The sequence below is a fragment of the Pygoscelis adeliae genome, unplaced genomic scaffold (genome assembly GCF_000699105.1).
Source record: "Pygoscelis adeliae isolate BGI_AS28 unplaced genomic scaffold, ASM69910v1 Scaffold79, whole genome shotgun sequence".
Lineage (NCBI taxonomy): Eukaryota > Metazoa > Chordata > Aves > Sphenisciformes > Spheniscidae > Pygoscelis > Pygoscelis adeliae.
In genome coordinates, this window is record NW_008825532.1 from 4104325 (window position 1) to 4109320 (window position 4996).

The window sequence follows — 4996 nt, forward strand, 5'->3', positions numbered from 1 at the left end:
GTTCAGGCAGGAAGAGCCGCCGGTGGCTTTCTTGTATACAAAGCAGGAGCTGCTACAGCTCAGCCCCATAACCACTTTGCATTTTTAAGGTGTTTTATTTAACCCATCACTAGCTGCAGAGCTGTTGCAGCAGCAGCAGCCTGGGATGGCACATGAAGACAAACGACCGGTTCACAGTCACTCCTACAAAACTAAAAGCAAACCCAACAGGGAAACCTAAGCCACACACACACACGGAAAAAATTAACTCATTGCTCACAGCTGTAGTTTTCCACCAGACTAAAGGCAACTCGAATTACTCCAACTCCAGCAACTTGTGTTATACAACAAGCAACTTTCAGTGCATTCCTATTCAAGGCTTCCTTGGCATCCACTAAAATGTTAAGCCGTCCCTAGAGCTTCCCATTCTAATATTAGCTGTACCAATGCCGCCTGATAGGATTGGGCTGTTTCCAAGTTCCCAAAATCTAGCCCTTTATCTTCTTGAAGTACTGCCGCCCAGTTTTGCAAACACTTGACAGGCACGGGATGTTGCTCGTGTGACTGCTATTAAGACTTCAAGCTTTTGCAGGAGAAGAGCCTTCAACTACAAGAAAAGGAAGCTTAAATTCCTCTTTTATTATTGGTGTGTTATTGCAATTACACTGATCAGTAACTGAAACCTACTGGGGCTGGAACAGTCAAACAGTGCTACCAAGGAAGAAGTGTGGGAAGAGGCTGTCAGCAGCAGCAGGGGGTGGGGCACGGAGGCTGTTTGATTCACAGATCGAATTATTTCACATTAAAAAAACAACATTTGTTAAACCTACATTGCAAGTATTTTCTAGGCTAATTAAAGGCAAGTTCTTAACAAAAACTGCCCAGATCCTTGCAATCCGGCTTGCAGCATCAGTACAAAAGTTAGTCTGACCCGTGCTTCTGGAAGGACCTTTGCATTTTGCACATCAGGTGGGGAACTACAAACATCAGATTTGCTAGGCATGTTTTAAACTTCAAAGGGAAGGAAAAAAAGCACATGTAGCCATACTCATGTCTTCTGGGTTTCGTAAGGAACAGAGATGCTCTAAATCAATTCCGATTTTGCAAACGGGGCAAATTTATACAGGAATCCCAGTCACTGATGTGTGGGCTCCCAGTCCAAATGAGCTCAGCAAGCAGGAAAAGATGTGCAGAAACCTTTCTGCACAGAGCTAGGGACTGGCTGGGTGCAGCTCTTAAAAACGAGCTAGAACAGGTCAGATATGGGTGGGGATTAGAAAGAATGCTCTCTCAGAAGCTGCTCTGAGCAGACTGAAATACAACCATCTTGTGGATTAAGTATCTATTCCACAGCTGGGGAAGTGAGGGTCTGTTAACACTGGGGCCTGAATATGGTGGGTCTGAACTTAACACAGTTACTGCAAGGCGCACAAATAATGTAGTAACATCTGCCACTTCCCAGCCCTTCCACCTTGAGAAATCCTGAAGAACATAAACCAAACATTCACCCTCTGACCCGTGTAGCTCAGGAGCACGCAGGTGCACACACACAGAGGTATTCATATTATTCTTTTACAACTCTTAGGGGAAAGAAAAAAAATTCTGAAGAAATACTTGCTGATGTCCTGCTGATGGAAACTGAGAAGAGACCCCCTGCCCCACGCCCAGCAGAAGGGCACACTCATCTGTTCAACACACAAGAGCGGGACACAAGGAATATTCTGTGCTACAGAAACAACCCACCTTCCTGCAGAAGGACAGAAAATCATCTCAGAACCTGGGACTAGGGCTCCTGTACTGGGGGGAGACAAATAAATGAATTAAATGTTAATACCAGAGGCCTCAATTCTGCAGCCTGCGTGCCAACCTGCAGAGCACAGCAGCAGCACACACTGCCCCCATCACTTGTTTGCTGTGTACTCAGGAGAGCACTTAAGCACATGCTTAACTTTGAGCATGCCGACAATGTTACTGGAAAGAAGAAAGCCTGAAGCATGTACTTAAGTGCTTTGCTGAATCAGGGCCTAAATAAATGAATCTGGTTTGCAGGTTTATCGATGCTGGGAGGCCAGCAAGCACAGGCAGCAGTCATCGCATTTCGGCTTACGTGATCACAGCCCAGAGGAGCATGAGCTACGCTTTTCTGCAGCTCAACAAATACAGTTCTGTCAATGTTTGGATTGCTGCAAATTCCCTCTCCATGTGGCCACAGGGAAAGCCAAAAACACGTGCACGCAGGGCTGACATCACACCCAGTGCTGTGTACTGCTGCAGCGAGGCTCCCGTGCACGCCGCCAAAGGGTAACACACATCAGACAGGAACCTGCCACTGACACTATAAAGCTTCAATTCTCCATGTTTCAACTCCTGGCAGCAAACAATTGCAACCATTCTCACCACAATGCATCCTTACAATTCTCTTGTATTACCCTTTTTTTTTGGAGGGGGGGGGGGAGGAACTGGCATTTTATTCACATTTTTCTCCCGCTTATTTCAAATGGGAGGAATAAAAGCATCCATGCCAAAACCAACATACAACAAGGTTAAAAAGTAGCTCCAGAAAACACAGGCTTCATTAGCATGCAGGAAATACAATAAAGGCTAGGTGCTGCCTGTTGAACCGTTCTCAGTGCTGCTGCTCAGCAAGCCGGATCCGTCTGGCAAAGCTCATCTCCTCCGCTGCCAGATGGGCCAATCTCGTTTCAACATCAGCGGCAGAGCAGAGAGAAAAGCCCATGGCCTTTATCTCTGCAAGAAAACTATAATATCCCTGAAGCCTCTGCTCCAGGGCCACTTGCTGGGCCAGGCTCTAATTGTCTGAGATGCAGGAGGACATGGCTTGCTCCAGATGTCGGACCCAGCCTTGCAGCTACCAAAGTGAAGGGGAACAAGGGCACTCTGAGGAGCAAAGGTCACGCTGGGGCTCACCTCTGGCGGGACTGAGATGCCCTCGCTGCATGAGGTAACACAAGGATGAGTGTATTCACTTGACACTTGAATTCCTCCTCCTTTTCCATGAAACCGAACCCCTTCAACTGACACCCCCTATGGATGTCAACTCATGAGGACGCTTCCTGACAGCCAAGTTCAGAAATGGTAATTTATGTGACAGGGTGGATTCAAGCAGCTCCCAAGTGTAAATGATGCTATTTAAAGAGGGGGTTTTTTTTGAGAAGAAAAAAATGACTCAGAAGTGGCAAGGTGGGTTCCTTATTTATTGTTCCTCAAGGATTTCTGCGTCACAACTGCTCAGATGAGAAGCAAAAGTCCTGTTGCCCTAAGTGACAGTCCTGGTGAACGAGAATGGCAGCTATCCCCCTTTGCCTGAAGTGGAACAGGGACAGTGCGGACAGTGAGGGGACAGTGGGGCTTTCCCAAAGCCAAGTTCCAGCCGTGCCCCTTCTTTAGCATGTATGATGCTGTCCATGCTCCTCTCCTCAACACGAGCCACCAGCATGTGACAGAGGAACCAAGGACCCACTCTCCTGAGTCTGAGCTCAGCCATATACTGCCAGGTTGCAGCACACTTTACCCAGTTTTGAAAGTTATGGTCAATGAAAGCTCAGACCCAACCAGCCTAGATGGACGGATACCCCAGAGACACAGCAATGGAGAAACTGTCACTACAACTTACATCCCATCCCTGAACTATCAATGTTCTCTGCATGTCTAGATATTGTTGGAGCAAAAAAAAAGACTTTTTTTTTATGGCCTTTACTCAAAGCACTAAATTCAGCTGGCAGCACAAATGACACTCTTATTCATCAGTCCTTACACCCTCGAGATGATTCTGTAACCTCAGCTTTTCATTGCACCTTAACAGGTACAGAAGAGCTTCGCGCACCCACTACCCACTCCTTGATAAGCCGGGATGGGGAACTCCTCACTCAAACAGCAGCGAGATGTTTCCACTGTCAAAAAAATCTTCCAAATAAACCCTGTGTTCCTGGAAACACTGCATGGCAAAGAGAAATGGGAACATTCAAAGTAGCACATTGAACTGTTTTGCTCTGAAAGAGAAACAAAAGTCTTTAGGAGAATACCACCACCCCCCAACAGAATTTTCACATTCCCAAGGAAAACCAAGTCTGAGCATCTTCCCCAGTCCTTTCTTTCTCCTCCATTTTCACAGCAGTAATAAAGAAGAATACATGAAGCTGCATCCTTGCTCTTCAAAGGAACCAAAAAGGTATAGTCAAGGGCAAGATTTTACTGGGGAGTGCTATACTGGTATATTTATTGGCAGCAATGTATGAGAAAAGATAACCCATGTTTGTGGGGAGCTTTCAGAATCAGTGAGGAGGAAAAAAAAAAGGAAAAATCTTCATCTAGGGCCCACCGAGCCAGGAACACGATGACATTAGTTCAGTTGGCTGACATTAGAGAAGCTCATTTTGGACCTCACAAAAGCCCATGGCAAGTTAGGTGTTGCCATGGTCGGATCACAGGGCAGCTCTGCTTCACTTGGGACTCATTCAAAAGGGGAACTAGCAAGGCTGTACAACAGCAAAAGAAAGCACAAAAATAACACCGGTAAGGTCAAGGCATGGATCCTCCATTGCTGAAGTCCCAATTAGCAAGACTCTTACCCTGTATCACTTAAAACCCAGCAGCACTCAGATTCCTATAGACTCCAATTCCTCTGCTGTTGCAACGCCGACAGTTTGAACGCAGCGGGGCTGCCTCTGACATCGGCTGGTTCCCACCCCCCACACTCACACGGGCTGTGCACTTGGGACAGGAGCCATCTCTGCAAACGGCAGCTTCTCCATAGCTTCTCATCGCCTGTGTGCTTAATGGGCTGCAGTATCAAGCCCAAAGGAGGTCAATTTATTTTCTGCTGCCTGCAAGAGGTATTTTTGCTTTCGAATTAGAAAATAATATTCTATTTTTCTGCTCTGGCCCTCATACTTTAAAGCAAACACTTTAGGGACATAGTAGACACTTTGAATATTTCCTTTGTGAACATTCTGTACCTGGACACTTTCTCCCTCAGGGAACAGTTTACTTAATTTAA

At 46.3% G+C, this 4996-nt stretch overlaps 1 protein-coding gene across 2 annotated transcripts in view; it reads right to left on the minus strand.

The window, feature by feature from the left end:
- Window positions 1-1753, minus strand: part of MBNL3 (muscleblind-like splicing regulator 3) — a 59017-nt gene extending 57264 nt beyond the window's left edge. Inside the window, exon 1 of one of the 2 annotated variants that reach the window (XR_663926.1) lies at window positions 1723-1749. The gene's annotated coding sequence lies outside the window, so the exon portion shown is untranslated. Of the gene's footprint in view, window positions 1-1722 lie in introns of both variants that reach the window. The other variant, XM_009331694.1, reaches the window with a different exon arrangement.
- Between the last annotated feature and the right edge of the window lie 3243 nt (window positions 1754-4996).